A 15,780-nucleotide genomic window follows, 5' to 3' on the forward strand; every position below is an offset into this window, starting at 1 on the left:
TTTCACCCATCTCTCTAAAACCTCTCCCCACCTCAATCTGGCAAGTGTCAAAATGTTCTCTGTATCTATGAATCTGTGTCTGTTTTTGCTCTGCTTGTCTATTTTGATTTATAGATTCAATTGAATATAAATATCTATTTATTGCCATTTTATTGTTCATTTTTTAATCTTTTTCTTCTTCTTCTTAAAAAAGACCTGTTAACATTTCAAATAATATAGGTATAATGGTGATGAACTCCTTTAGCTTTTTCTTGTCTGGGAAGCTCTTTGTCTGACCTTCGATTCTAATGACAGCTTTGCTGGGTAGAGTAATCTTGGTTGTAGGTTCTTGCTGTTCATCACTTTGACTATTTCTTGCCACTCCCTTCTGGCCTTTGAAGTTTCTGTTGATAAATCAGATGATGTATGGGTGCTTCCTTATAGATAACTGACTGCTGTTCTCTTGCTCCTTTTAAGATTCTATGATTGTCTTTAACCTTTTGCATGTTAATTATAATGTGTCTTAGTGTGGGCCTTTTTGGGTTCACCTTGTTTGGGACTCTCTGGTCTTCTTGGACTTGTATATCTATTTCTTTTACCAACTAGGAAATTTTCTGTCACTGTTATTTCATATAGGTTTTCAATTCCTTGCTCTATATCTTCTCCTGACACCCCCATGATATGAATATTGGTATGCTTGAAATTGTCCCAGAGGCTGCTTACACTCTCTTCATATTTTTGGATCCTTTTTTATTTTGCTGTTCTGATTAGGTGTTTTTAAAAATAATTAATTAATTATTTCTTTATTAATTAAGGTATTACATATGTTTACTTGTCCCCCCATTGCCACCCCAACCCTCCACGTTTGTGCCCTTACCTCCCCTAGTGTCTGTGTCCATTGGTTAGGCTCATAGGCATGCATACAAGTCCTTTGGTTGATCTCTCCCCCTTCCCCCCCACACTCCCCTACCTTCCCTCTGAGGTTTGATGGCCTGATCAATGCTTCTCTGTCTCTGGATCGGTTTTTGTTCATCAGTTTATGTTGTTCATTATATTCCACAAATGAGTGAGATAATGTGATATTTATCTTTCTTTGACTGGCTTACTTCGCTTAGCATGATGCTCTCCAGGTCTATCCATGCTGTTGCAAATGGTAGGAGTTCCTTCTTTTTTATATCAGCACTAGAGGCCCAGTGCATAATTAAATCATGCATGTGTAGGGTCCCCTAGGCCTAACCTGCCATCCAGGCCATATCCACTGCCCCGCAAAGCCTAGCACGCTCCGTGGACACTGCTAGCAGCCTGCTCCCCGCTTTTGATGGCAGGGGGTCCACTGGTGCCGGAGTGGAAACACAGCTCCCCACTTTCGATCTCAGGGGAGCTGGGTGCCTGTCCTCTGGTGCACTCCTCCTGCGTGGCAGAGGCTTCTGAAAGGCCTGGTGCGGGAGTGGACAGGCACCCAGCTCCCACGATTTTGATGGTCCGTGGCGGGACGTGGGCTCGCTGCCCCAGAGGCCCCTTCTGTGCTGCAGCACAGCCATGGTGCAGACGCTGAGCTCGTGCTGCCGCTGGCGATGCGAGCTCAGCGTCCTGCCGGCCCAATCAGCCACCCCGGCCACCCCGAGTCCCGCCCCTCTGCGCCTCCTGGCAATCATGGGCATAGAGAAGGTACGGTCAATTTGCATATTTGTCTATTATTAGGTAGGATAGTATTCCATTGTGTAGCTGTATCACAGTTTTTTTATCCACTCATCTGCTGATGGGCAGTTAGGCTGTTTCCAAATTTTAGCTATTGTAAATTGTGCTGCTATGAACATAGGGGTGCATATATCCTTTCTGATTGGTGTTTCTGGTTTCTTGGGATATATTCCTAGAAGTGGGATTACTGGGTCAAATGGGAGTTCCATTTTTAGGTTTTTGAGGAAACTCCATACTGTTCTCCACAGGGGCTGCACCAGTCTACATTCCCACCAACAATACACGAGGGTTCCTTTTTCTCTGCATCCTTGCCAGCACTTGTCATTTGTTGATTTGTTGATGATAGCCATTCTGATAGGTGTGAGATGGTACTGTATTGTCGTTTTAATTTGCATCTCTCGGATGATTAGTGACTTTGAGCATGTTTTTATATGTCTCTTGGCCTTCTGTATGTCCTCTTTCGAAAAGTATCTATTTAGGTCCGTTGCCCATTTTTTGATTGCATTGTTTATCTTCATTTTGTTAAGTTGTATGAGTTCCCTGGGGTCTTATTTAAGAAGAGTTCCCAGTTGCATTGGAGATTAAACCCTTATCGGAGATAATATTGGCAAATATGTTCTCCCATGCAGTGGGCTTTCTTGTTGTTTTGTTGATGGTTTCTTTTGCTGTGAAAAAGCTTTTTATTTTGATGTAGTCCCATGTGTTTATTTTCTCTTTAGTTTCCATTGCCCTAGGAGCGGTATCGGTGAAGATATTGCTTTGGCATATATTTGAGATTTTGCTGCCTGTGGATACCTCTAAGATTTTTATGGTTTCCCTTCTTATGTTTAAGTCCTTTATCCATTTTTAATTTATTTTTGTCTATGGTGTAAGTTGGTGGTCTAGTTTCTTTTTTCTTTTTTTTTGGCATGTATCTGTCCAATTTCCCCAACACCATTTATTGATGAGACTGTCTTGACTCCATTGTATGCTCTTGCCTCCTTTGTCGAATATTAATTGAGCACAGTGGTTTGGGTCAATTTCTGTGTTCTCTGTTCTGTTCCATTGGTCTATATGTCTGTTCTTGTGCCAGTACCAGGCTGTTTTGAGAACTGTGGCTTTGTAAGACAGCTTGATATCTGGTATTGAGATCCCTCCTACTTGGTTCTTCTTTCTCAGCTGTAGCTATTTAGGATCCTTTTTTTTTAATTCCAGATGAACTTTTGGAGAGTTCATTCTAAGTCTGTGAATTATACCATTGGTATTTTAATAGGTATTGCATTAAATCTATAGATTGCTTTAGGTAGTATGGACATTTTAATGATGTTGATTCTACCAATCCATGAACACGGTATGTTCTTTCATCTGTTTATATCTTCCTCTATCTCTTTTTTCAGTGTGCTGTAGTTTTTTGAGTATAGGTCTTTTACCTCCTTAATTAAGTTTATTCCTAGGTATCTTACTTTTTTGTGTGCAATGGTAAATGGGATTGTTTTTTAAATTTCTCTTTCCATAAGTTCACTATAAAAATGCCATAGATTTCTGGGCATTAATTTTGTATCCTGCTACATTGCCAAATTCATTATTAAATCTAATAATGTTTTGATGGAGTCTAGGATTTTCCATGTACAATATCATGTCATCTGTGAATAATGACAGTTCTACTACTTCTTTTCCAATTTGGATGCCTTTTATTTCTTCTTCTTGTCTAATCGCTATGGCTAATACTTCCAGTACTATGTCAAACAGGAGTGGTGAGAGTGGGCATCCCTGTCTTGTTCCTGTTCTTAGGGGAAATGGTTTTAGATTTTTTCCCATTGAGTATGATGTTAGCTGTGGGTTTATCATATATAGCTTTTATTATGTTGAGGTATGATCTTTCTATTCCCACTTTTCTGAGGGTTTTTATCAAGAAAGGGTGTTGGATTTTGTCAAATGCTTTTTCTGCATCAATTGGTATGACTATGTGATTTTTATCTCTCAGTTTGTTTATGTGATGTATCACATTTATTGATTTGCAGATTTTGTACCATCCTTGCATTCCTGGGATAAATCCTACTTGGTCATGGTGTATGATCTTTCTGATGTAATGCTGGATCTGATTTGCTAGAATTTTGTTGAGGATTTTTGCATCTATGTTCATGAGAGATATTGGCCTGTAATTCTCTTTCTTTGTGTTGTCTTTATCTGGTTTTGGTATTAGGGTAATGCTGGCTTCATAGAAGGAGCTTGGAAGTGTTCCTTCCTCTTGAATTTTTTGCAATAGTCTGAGGAGGATACGTTTTAGTTCTTCTTTGAAGGTTTGATAAAACTCCCCTGTCCTGTGAAGCCATCTGGTCCCAGGCTTTTGTTTGCTGGAAGCTTTTTGATGACTGCTTCAATTTCTTCCATAGTTATCAGACTATTGAGATTTTTAGTATCTTCCTGAGTAAGTTTTGGAAGGTTGTATTTTTCTAGGAATGTGTCCATTTCCTCCAGGTTGTCTAATTTGTTAGAATAGAGTTGTCCATAGTATTTTTTAACAATCCTTTGTATTTATGTGGGGTCTGTTTTTATTTCACCTCTTTCATTTCTGATTTTGTTTATTTGGGTCCTCTCTCTTTACTTCTTGGTGATCTTGGCTAGAGGTTCATCAATCTTGTTCATCCTTTCAAAGAACCAGCTCTTGGTTTCATTGATATTTTCCATTGTTTATTTTCATCTCTATGTCATTTATTTTTGTTCTAATCTTTATTATCTCTTTCCTAATGCTCATTCTGGGATTTTTTTTCCTTTTTTCTTTTTTAAATCATTTACCCATTCTCAGCTATTTTATTTTTACATGCAATAAACCTTAATATTTAAAAAAAGCCTATCTAATAAAAGAGTAATATGCAAATTGACTGTACCTCAGCTAAACCCACAAGCCATGCCCACCAGCCAATCAGGAGTGAGTATGCAAATTAACCCAACCAAGATGGCTGCAGCCATGGAGCAGGAGGCTTGAGTTTCCCTAGCAATGGAGGAAGCCAAGCTTCCTGTACACCCTGGCCGGCCCAGGCTTCTGCTTTAGGCTAAAAAGTTTCAATTATAGAAGATAAATAAATCCCAACAAAGATGGCTGCAGCCACAGATCGAGCAGGAGGCTTGGGTTTTCCTGGTGATGGAGGAAGCCAAACTTCCTGGCTGGTCCGGGCCTCCACTCAAGGCTACAAAGTTTCAATTATAGAAGATAAATAAATCCCAGATACCAGGGCTTCCGCTTGGGTCGCCAGGAGGTGTGGCCAGCCTGCAAACAACCACTGGCCCCTCGCCCAGGCCGCCCCACAGCCCAAGGGAACCCCCACCCTGATCCAGGACACCCTTCAGGGAAAACCAGCTGGCCCCCACCCATGCAGCAGGCCTCTATCCTATCTAATAAAAGAGTAATATGCAAATTGACTGTCACTTCAACATACAAGATGGCTGCTCCCATGTGGTCAAAGATGGTTGCCTCCATGTGGACACAAGATGGCCACCACAAGATGGCTAGCAGGGGAGGGTAGTTGGGAGGAATCAGGCCAGCACAGGAGGGCAGTTGAAAGGGACCAGGCCTGCAAGGGAGGGCAGTTGGGGGCGATCAGGCCTGTAGGGGAGAGCAGTTAGGGGTGACCAGGCCTTCAGGGAAGGGCAGTTGCGGGGGGGGGGGGACCCAGGCCTGCAGGGGAGAGCAGTTGGGGTTGACCAGACCTACATGTGAGGGCAGTTAGGGGCAATAAGGCTGGCAGAGGAGCAGTTAGGCATCAATCAGGCTGGCAGGGGAGTGGTTAGGGGGTGATCAGGCTGGCAGGCAGAAGCGGTTAGGGGCAATCAGGAAGGCAGGCAGGCGAGCAGTTGGGAGCCAGCAGTCCTGGATTGTGAGAGGGATGTCTGATTGCCCGATAGGATAAGGGCCTAAACAAATGGGCAGTCAGACATCCCTCGAGGGGTCCCAGATTGGAGAGGGTTCAGGCTGGGCTGAGGGCCCCCTCCCCCGTGCACGAATTTCATGTGCCGGGACTCTAGTCTTAAATATAATAATGTTACACACAATAAACGTTAATATCTCAAGAAAAACTATTTTAAATATGATAATGTTACATGTAATAAACACCAATTATTCAAGAAAAATGATCTTATTTATAATAATACTAGGAGCCCGTTTGCAGGAAGATTCCTGCAAGCGGCTGCTGCGGCCGTGCCCGCCACCGCTGCTGCCACCCACCCCGCCCCGCCCTTGCTTTCCCTCTGGCAGCCGCCTTGCTTTCCGCTTTTCCTCCCTCTTCCTTCTAAGCTGTCTTCAGTCTTCACTCCTCCCTCCCTCAGCGTATGCAAATTAACTGCCATCTTTGTTGGGTTAATTTGCATACTCACTCTGATTGGCTGTGGGCGTAGCAAAGTACGGTCAGTTAGCATTTTCTCTTTTATTAGTGTAGATTACATGCAATAAACATTAATATTTCAAGAATAAAAGTATTTTAAGCATAATAATATTACCAAAACTGTACTAACATAATATAATATCACAAAAGTCATAGGAAATATTAAAAATCTGCAAATATCAGGATTACTTATATTATATTCTAGAATATTTTTCCCCTCTGACTCTATTTTTGTTCATCAGTTTATGTTGTTCATGATATTCTACAAATGAGTGAGATCATATGATATTTATCTTTCTCCAATTGGCTTATTTCGCTTAGCGTGAAGCTTTTAAAGTCTATTTTGTCGGATATGGGTATTGCTACTCCAGTTTTTTTTTTTCTTTTCCATTTACATGGAAAATTTTTTCCCATCCCTTCACTTTTATCCTGTGTGTCTTTTGTTTTGAGGTGGGTCTCTTGTAGACAGCATATAGTTGGATCATGTTTTTGTATCCATTCAGCTACCCTACACCTTTTTATTGGAGTATTTAATCCATTTACATTTAGGGTCATTATTGAGAGGTACTTATTTATAGCTATTTTAATTCTGTATGGCTAGGTTTCTCTCTCTGTTTCTTCTTCTCAGCCATCCTTACAGCAGTCCCTTTAGCATTTCTTATAATGCTGGCTTGGTGGTGATGAAATCCTTTAGCCTTTTTTTTTTTTTAAAATCTGGGAAGCTCTTTATTTGACCGTCTATTTTGAATAATAGTAATATTGGTCTCAGATCCTTGCTTTTCATTACCTTGAGTACTTCATGCCACTCCCTTCTGGCCTGTAGAGTTTCTGATGAGAAATCAGGTGTCAGCCTATGGGAACTCCTTTGTAGGTAGCAATTTTCTTTTCTCTTGCTGCCTTTAAGATTCTCTCTTTGTCTTTAATTTTTTGGCATTTTAATTATGATGCGTCTGTGTGTGGACCTGTTTGGGTTCTTCTTTTTTTTTATTTTTTATTTTTTTTTATTAATTTCTTTATTGATTAAGGTGTCACATATTTGTCCTCAACCCCCATTCCCATCCCACACCCCTCCCCATGGATGCCCCAACCCCCTGTTGAACTTAACCATTGGTTAGGCTCGTATGCATGCACACAAGACCTTTGGTTGATCTCTCCCTTCTCCCCCTACCTTCCCCTATCCTCCCTCTGAGGCCCGATAGTCCAATCGGTGCCTCCTTGTTTCTGGTTCTGTTCTTGTTCATCAGTCCATGTTGTTCATCATTTCCCCTAGATGAGCGAAATCATGTGTCACTAGAGATATACTTATAAGAATTGAATGTGCGACGAGCAATAATAGTTATGCTGACAGGCAAATGAATCAGTCTGTAGTGAGTTTCTTTCTGGACCAACAGTTCTTTTGAGACCCAATATCAATGTCCACCAGTTCCTTATGAGTACATGTCGGCACTGACCCCTCAGCTCTGGATGGTGGACAAATGGTGGTAATGCAGGTCCGACTCCCTCTGGTTTGGTCTCGGCCGGACCCAGGGGCACGGCTTCACCCGGATCCAGGGGCCCACGGCCTCACCCGGACCCAGGGGCACGGCTTCACCCGGATCCAGGGGCCCACGGCCTCACCCGGACCCGGGGCCAGGCTCACCCGGATCCAGGGGCCCGCGGCCTCACCCGGACCCGGGGCCAGGCTCACCCGGATCCAGGGGCCCGCGGCCTCACCCGGACCCGGGGCCAGGCTCACCCGGATCCAGGGGCCCGCATCCTCACCCGGACCCGGGGCCAGGCTCACCCGGATCCAGGGGCCCGCGGCCTCACCCGGACCCGGGGCCAGGCTCACCCGGATCCAGGGGCCCGCGGCCTCACCCGGACCCGGGGCCAGGCTCACCCGGATCCAGGGGCCCGCGGCCTCACCCGGACCCGGGACCCAGGATCACCCGGATCCAGGGGCCCGCGGCCTCACCCGGACCCGGGACCAGGCTCACCTGGATCCAGGGGCTCGCGGCCTCACCCGGACCCGGGGCCAGGCTCACCCGGATCCAGGGGCCCGCGGCCTCACCCGGACCCGGGACCCAGGCTCACCCGGATCCAGGGGCCCACGGACTCGCCCGGACCCGGGGCCAGGCTCACCCGGATCCAGGGGTCCACGGCCTCACCCGGACCCGGGACCCAGACTCACCCTGACCCAGTTCCCAGCCTCACCCGGACCCAGGGGCGCGCAGCTTCACCCGGATCCGGGACCCAGCGGGGTTTCGTCTTCTTGATCCCATTTCCTGTTGGTCAATTCCATCTCAGTAATTCCTTCGGCCATTTTCTCAGAGCTCCAGGGCAGCCGCCACAGAACTCGTTGGGCGGCGGGCTCGGCGAAGCTCCGGTGTGCCTGGTGCGCGGCAGCGGGCTGGTCCGGGGTGGCTGCGTCGGCCCTTGGGTCTGCAGTGGTGGCCAGTCACCGAGCGTGCGCACCTGGCCGCTTCCGGGGCGTTGAGATTCTTGAAGGACTCGGAGGTCAGCAAGCGCGGAGTCTCCCACCCCATGTCTCCCAGGGGCTCGTCTGTCTGTGCTCGGCAGCGAGTGGGGCCTTCCCCTCAGCCGGAGACCGCCGGGGGAACTGCGCCGAGCACGTTCCAGGCCACCACTGTGTCGTCTGAGCCGTAGTTCTTAAAGTGTGATCTTTGGGTCACCGGCATCAGCATCATCCCGAGTACCCCTCTCTTTTATTCTAGTTGTAGAGCATCTGCTCAGTCAGCTCTCCGGTGGTTCTGGATGGTGTCTGCTCTGCTCTCCCGTCGTAGACTCAAAATTGTTGTGGTAGGCAGCAATCAGGCTTCTGCCCTATGCCTCCATCTTGGTCTTCCTTTGTATAGTTAAGTCTTGATTGTTGTTGGTGTCGCTGGGAGGAATTGTCCTCCAGGCCAATTGGCCGTGCAGATCCTCTGTGTCTATAAAGGAAGAATTGCTGTGTAGGAGACAGATTTATGGGCCGGGTCTTGGTGCAGCAAAGCTTTGGCGCTCACTGAGTCTGCCTCTGGAATGTGTCCTTTATGCGAGTGGTTGAAATCTGGTGTCATCTCACACTGACCACTAGATGTCCTCGTTTCTGGGTCTCCAATGGTGTGTAGGTCAGCTACTACCTGAGACCACTCAGCAGGACTTACGGCAAAAACTGCAGTTTCCTTCTCCTGTCTGAGCGTCCCTAGAGCAGTCCGACTAGAACCGCAATTTATCTGGTCAAGCTGCCATAGGGCAGGCCACCCACATGCAAAAGCCATTGCTTGGAGCCCAGGTGTGCCTGCAAGACGTGCGGGGCGGACCTGCAAAACGAGCGGGGCGGGTCCCAGGGCGGGGCGAGTCTCAGGGCGGGGCGGGGCCTCAGGGCGCCACCAGGCCATGGCGAGGCGAACCGCACTGGCTGCAAGTCTGCTTTTTCTGCTTTCCACGTTTCCAAGCCCCCTCATTCCGCACTCCAGCGCAGCAAACACTGATTGCTGGGCGCACCTCCGCAAGGAAGTCACTCCCACTCTCCGACAGGAAGGCCGAGAGTCCAGCCTCTTCCCGCAGGCGTCTGGGGAGCTAATCTCCCCTAGGGTTGGAACAAAAGCCACAAGTCCCTTCCCCCGACCCACGTGCCTCCGCACCTCAGCTCCTCCAGAGTTCGCTCTTTCCTCTTCTCTCTTAGCTGTAAATCCACCATTCAGCCAGCTCTCCTGTGGTTCTGGGTGGCAGACGCTCTGTGCGCGGCGAAGTTCCTTTGTTTAACTTTGAAATTGCTGTGCGCGAAGTTCCTTTGTTTGACTTCGCTGCCTTCTTAGTTCTCCTCTCTCAAAATGGCTAGAGGACTTGAGTGTAAGACAGGAAGTCTTAAGAATCCTCTAAGTCGGTGTTGGCGGTCTCCGGGGCCCCGAGGATCTCAGTGGGGAGCTGGGCCACGTCGGTGACGCGGGTGGGCCCGTCTCGCAGAAAGATGGTCTCTTCCTTCACCGAGAGCCGCTGCGCCGAGTCCGCGGCCGCCGCCACAGCAGCTGCCGCGGCGCCCACGAGCTCATGGCCCCGGCTGCGGTGCTGGCTGAGCGAAGCAGCCGCCCGGCCTGGGGAGACGCGAGCAGGAGTCGCCACGCTCACCAGTCCATCTTTTAGTTGTTTTTCCGAAACTGCCATGCGAGGCAACAGATCAGCCCTTCACCTCCGCCGCCATCTTGGCTTTGTTTGGGTTCTTCTTGTTTGGTGTTCTCTGTGCCTCCTGAACTTGTGTGACTTTTTCCTTTACCAGGTTAGGGAAGTTTTCTGCCATTATTTCTTCAAACACCTTCCCTATTCCTTTCTCTCTTTCTGCCTCTTCTGGCACATCTACTATTCTAATATTGTTACATTTCACATTGTCCCACAGCTCCCTTAAGCTGTCCTCCTGTTTTTAATTGTTGTTGTTTTTCTCTTTGGTTATCTAATTAAGTGATATTTCCAGCTCTGTCTTCTAATTCACTGATTCAATCCTTAGCTTCCCCTAATCTGCCGTGTATTTCTTCCCATGTGTTCTTTATTTGTGTTATGTCATTCTTTATCTCAGACTGTTCTTTTTTCATAATTACTCTATCTTTTTTTCATACTGTTGAGCATTTTTAACATCATTACTCTGAACTCTGTTTCAGATAAATTTCTTATCTCTGCTTCATTTATCTCTTCTTCTGGAGAATTCTCTAGTTCTTTCATTTGGGGGTTGTTTATTTGTCTCCTCATTTTTGTTGTCTGTTTGGGTTTGTGCTATGTATTAGGTAGATCCTCTACACCTCTCAATCTCTAGGACAGTGTTAAAGGCTGTTTCTGACTAATTCGATCAGGCAAAGACTCAAAGCCTCCTAATAGGATTCTGACTTGAATTGCCCCCAGGCAATCATCCATAAGTGTGGTGAGAGTTTTTTCAACAGGGTGGGGTGGTTGCTTCTGCCTGGAGGTTAATTGTTACTTTTAATCTCTTTGTCTTTAATTTTTTGGCATTTTAATTATGATGTGTCTGTGTGTGGGCCTGTTTGGGTTCAGGGCAAGGTGTTTTTCAATAGGGTGTGTCAACAATCTTTCCCCAGGCGAGGCAGATATCTATGTGGGAAAGATGTCTTCTACTGTGTGAAGGAATGACTCAGCCCAGGAAACTCGGGGTGTCTGCCTTCTGAGCTCTATCCCCTGAGTCCCCAGTCCTGGGTTCTGCTCTCACAGCTCCAGTTCATTTCACCCTCCCTCTGCCAGAGCACAAGGTAGGTGGTTCCACAGGGAATTTTTGTGCATTGGCCCTTTAAGAGGGTGCCCGAACTTTCAGCTACCACTCCCTGGCAGACAGCACCCCACTGCTTTTCACAGCCAGATATTATGTGGGTACCCTCCTCAGTTTGGTGCTCTCTGCTGGGGAGCCCAGCTTCAGGATTAGATCCCAGAGTTCTCAGTGGTACCCCCACAGCTGAGATATCTCTCTGGTACTTCAGTTGCTGTCTGTGGGTGCCCAACCAGCCCTTTTGCGCATCTGCCCCTCCTACCAGTCTCTAAGTGGTTTCCCCCTTCAGTCTTTGGGTACCAGGGTTCTCTGGGCTTTTCATGTTGCTCTCTTTCTAATTCTTTAAGTTGTAGAGTTAGTTTGTCATCACTTTTTCTTGTTTTTTGAGGTATGCCTGTAGAGCTATAAACTTCCCTCTCAGGACTGCTTTCACTCTGTCCCATAGATTTTGGATTGTTGTGTTTTCATTGTCATTCATTTCCAGGTTGTTTTAAATTTCTTCTTTGATCTCTTTGGTAATCCAATCATTGTTTAATAGCATGCTATTCAACTTCCAAGTGTTTGCATTTTTTTATTTTATTGTAGTTTATTTATAATATTATCCCATTGTGGTCTGAGAAGATGCTTAATATAATTTCAGTCTTCTTGAATTTGGAGAGATTTTGCCTGTGACCCAATATGTGGTCTATCTTTGAAAATGTCCCATGTGCACTTGAGAAGAATGTATATTCCGTGGCTTTGAGGTGAAATGTTCTGAAGATGTCAATTAAGCCCATATGATCTAGTGAGTCATTTAGGATTGCTGTTTCTTTGCTGATTTTTTGTCTAGAGGATTTATCCAGTGATGTTAATGGGGTATTAAAGTCCTCTACTATGATTGTATTGTTGTTGATCTCTCCCTTGGTATCTTCCAGGAGCTATTTTGTGTATTTGGGTGCTCCTGCATTAGGTACATGTATGTTTACCAGGGTTATATCCCCTTTAGTATTATGAGGTGGCCTTCCTTATCTCTTGTTATGGCCTTCACTTTGAGGTCTATTTTGTCAGATATAAGTATTACTACCCCAGCTTTTTTTTCATTTTCATTTGCCTAAAGATATTTTTCCGTCCCTTCACTTTCAGTCTGTCTGAGTCCCTTGTTCTGAGGTGGGTCTCCTGTAGACAGCATATACAGTATATGGGTCATGTTTTCTTATCCATTCAGCCACTCAGTATCTTTTGATTGGAGCATTTAGTCCGTTTACATTTAAAGTTATTATTGATAGGTACTTGTTTGTAGCCATTTTTATTTTTTGTGTCTGTGTTCCTTCTTCCCTTTTTGTTTCTTCTTTTTACACCAGTCCCTTTAGCATTTCTTGCATTGCTGGCTTGGTGGTGATAAACTTGATTGGATGTTGTTTGCTTCTTCACATTCCAAATTATTGATTTGTTTCTCAGCATCCTGTACTTTACTGTTGATTCCCTGTAAATTATTCTTCACTTTAGTTAGTATATAATTCATTTCTGACTGGTTCTTTTTTATGGTCCCCATGTCCCCTTTTATGCTGTTGAAGTTCACAATAAGTTTCTTGAAGTTCTCACTAATTTCCTTTAGCATTCTTATAACCACTGTTTTGAATTGTGTATCTGGTAGTTTGTTTTCCTCTATTTCATTTAATTATTTTTCTGGAGATTTCTCCTGTTCTTTCATTTGTGACATGTTTCTTTATCTCCACATTTTGGCTACTTCCCTGTGTTTGTTTCTATGTACTAGGTAGAGCTGCTATGTCTCCTGGAATTGGTAGAGTGGCTTGTGTAGTAGGTGTTCTGTAGGGTCAAGTAGCTCAGTCTCCTTAGTCACCTGAGCTGGGCACTCTAGGTGAGCCCCTGTGTAGGCTGTGTGCACTGTCCTATTGAGCCTTCATTGCTGTTGGAGTCACTAGGAGATACTGACCCCCAGGCCCATCAGCTGTGAGGACCATCTGCAACTACAGCAGAAGAGCTGCTGTGTAGGAGATGCCCCTGTGGAGTAGGACTTGCTTCAGGGGAGCTTTGGGGATCACCGAGTCTGCCCCTTGAGTGTGCCACTTCTGGATGTGATAGGGTTGTAATGTGGCATTGTCTGAAGCTGTCTACTGGATGCACTGGCTCAGGGGCCTTCCAGGAGGTGCAAAATGAGCCACTGCTTGTGCCCTGCCTGGGACCTCCGATCACTAGCTACAGAGTAAATGGCTGTTACTTGAATTGGGCTTGGTTCCCAGGAAAGGCCAAGCTGTGAATCAACGTGGGCTGCTGTGAGTGCCAGGCCTAGGGCAACTTAGCAAGAGGTAGGGGATATGCAGAGGCCAGATGCTGCTTGTTAGAGATTTTAGGAAAGTCTGAAGCATGAAGCAAGAGAGGCCATTTGTATGGAAATGCCACTGGAAATGGCTTGAATGAGCCTGCAGGTTGTGTGAGGCAGAGTCCCAGGGAATCACCAGGACAGAGTGAGAGTGTGTGACAGGTTGATGGACACTCAGATATGGTGCCTATCTGTCAGCTGGGGGGTAGGGGGGGCTCAGTAAAGAAACAATGGCCTCAACCAGGACTTTTTTTATGGCATAAAGCTGCCCCCTGCCAGGCAATTTAGTTCTTCCTATATGTCCCTGATCCCTTTCAAGTGGCTGCCCCACACTGGAGCTCAGAGGGAGTGAGTCCGAGTAAGTCCATGAGTGGCCCTTTAAGAGGAATTGCCTGGGACACCAGCAGCCTCATGTCACTCAGCCACAATCTCTGCTGGATTTTACAGCCCAAAGATATGGGGACTTCTCTTTGAAGCTCTGAAACCCTGGGCTGGGAGGAGGGGTGGGTATGTGTGGGGATGGGCCCCCTTGCTCTCAAGGGGGAACCTCCAAATCTGAGATGTCCCTCCCGGTTTTAAATGTCACACGTGGGTGTGGAGCCAGCCCATTCCACATCTGTCTCTCCTACCAGTCTTGATGTGGCTTCTTTATTTTTTTAAATTTAATAAATCTTTATTGTTCAGATTATTACAATTGTTTCTCCTATTTTCCCCCCATAGCTCCCCTACACCCGGTTCCCACCCCACCCTCTGCCCTTACCTCCCTCCTCATCCATAGGTGTATGATTTTTGTCCAGTCTCTTCCCGTATCCCCACACCCCTTTCCCCCTGAGGATTGTCAGTCCATTCCCTCTATGCCCCTGATTCTATTATATTCACCAGTTTATTCTGTTCCTCAGATTTTTAATTCACTTGATTTTTAGATTCACTTGTTGATAGATATGTATTTGTTGTTCATAATTCTTATCTTTACTTTTTTCTTCTTCTTCCTCTTCTTTTTTTTATTTAATAAATCTTAATTGTTCAGATTATTACAATAGTTTCTCCTTTTCTCCCCCATAGCTCCCCTCCACCCGGTTCCCACCTCACCCACTGCCCTTACCTTCCCCCGATTGTCCTCATCCATAGGTGTACAATTTTTGTCCAGTCTCTTCCTGCACCCCCCATACCCCTTTGCCCTGAGAATTATCAGTCCACTTCCTTTCTATGCTCCTGATTCTATTATATTCACCAGTTTATTCTGTTCCTCAGATTTTTAATTCACTTGATTTTTAGTTCACTTGTTGATAGACATGTATTTGTTGTCACTTTGTTGTTCATAATTTTTATCTTTACCTTTTCCTTCTTCTTCCTCTTCTTAAAGAATACCTTTCAGCATTTCATATAATTCTGGTTTGGTGGTGATGAATTCCTTTAGCTTTTTCTTATCTGTGAAGTTCTTTATCTGACCATCAATTCTGAATGACAACTTTGCTGGGTAGAGTAATCTTGGTTGTAGGTTCTTGCTATTCATCACTTTGAATATTTCTTGCCACTCCCATCTGGCCTGCATAGTTTCTGTTGAGAAATCAGCTGACAATCGTATGGGTGCTCCCTTGTAGGTAACTAACTGTTTTTCTCTTGCTGCTTGTAAGATTCTCTCTTTGTTTTTTGCTCTTGGCATTTTAATTATGATGTGTCTTGGTGTGGTCCTCTTTGGATTCCTCTTGTTTGGGGTTCTCTGCACTTCCTGGACTTGTAAGTCTATTTCTTTCACCAGGTGGGGGAAGTTTTCAGTCATTATTTCTTCAAATGTATTTTCAGTATCTTGCTCTCTCTCTTCTTCTGGCACCCCCATAATTCTGATGTTGGTATGCTTGAAATTGTCCCAGAGGCATCTTACACTATCTTCAAATTTTTGGATTCTTTTTTCTTTTTGCTTTCCCTGTTGAGTGTTTTTTTTTTCTTTGTATTTCAAATCTTTGACTTGATTTTTGTGTTCCTCTAGTCTGCTGTTGGGTCTCTGTATATTTTTTTATTTCAGTCAGTGTATGTTTAATTTCTAGTTGGTGCTTTTTTATATCCTCGAGGGTCCTGTTGAATTTATCAGCCTTTTCTAAGAAATTCTTGAAAAACCTTATAACCGTGGTTTTGAACTCTATATCCAGTTGTTTGTTTTCCTCAATTTCTTTCATTTG

Source organism: Cnephaeus nilssonii (assembly GCF_951640355.1).
Source record: "Cnephaeus nilssonii genome assembly, chromosome: 9".
Classification (NCBI taxonomy): domain Eukaryota; kingdom Metazoa; phylum Chordata; class Mammalia; order Chiroptera; family Vespertilionidae; genus Cnephaeus; species Cnephaeus nilssonii.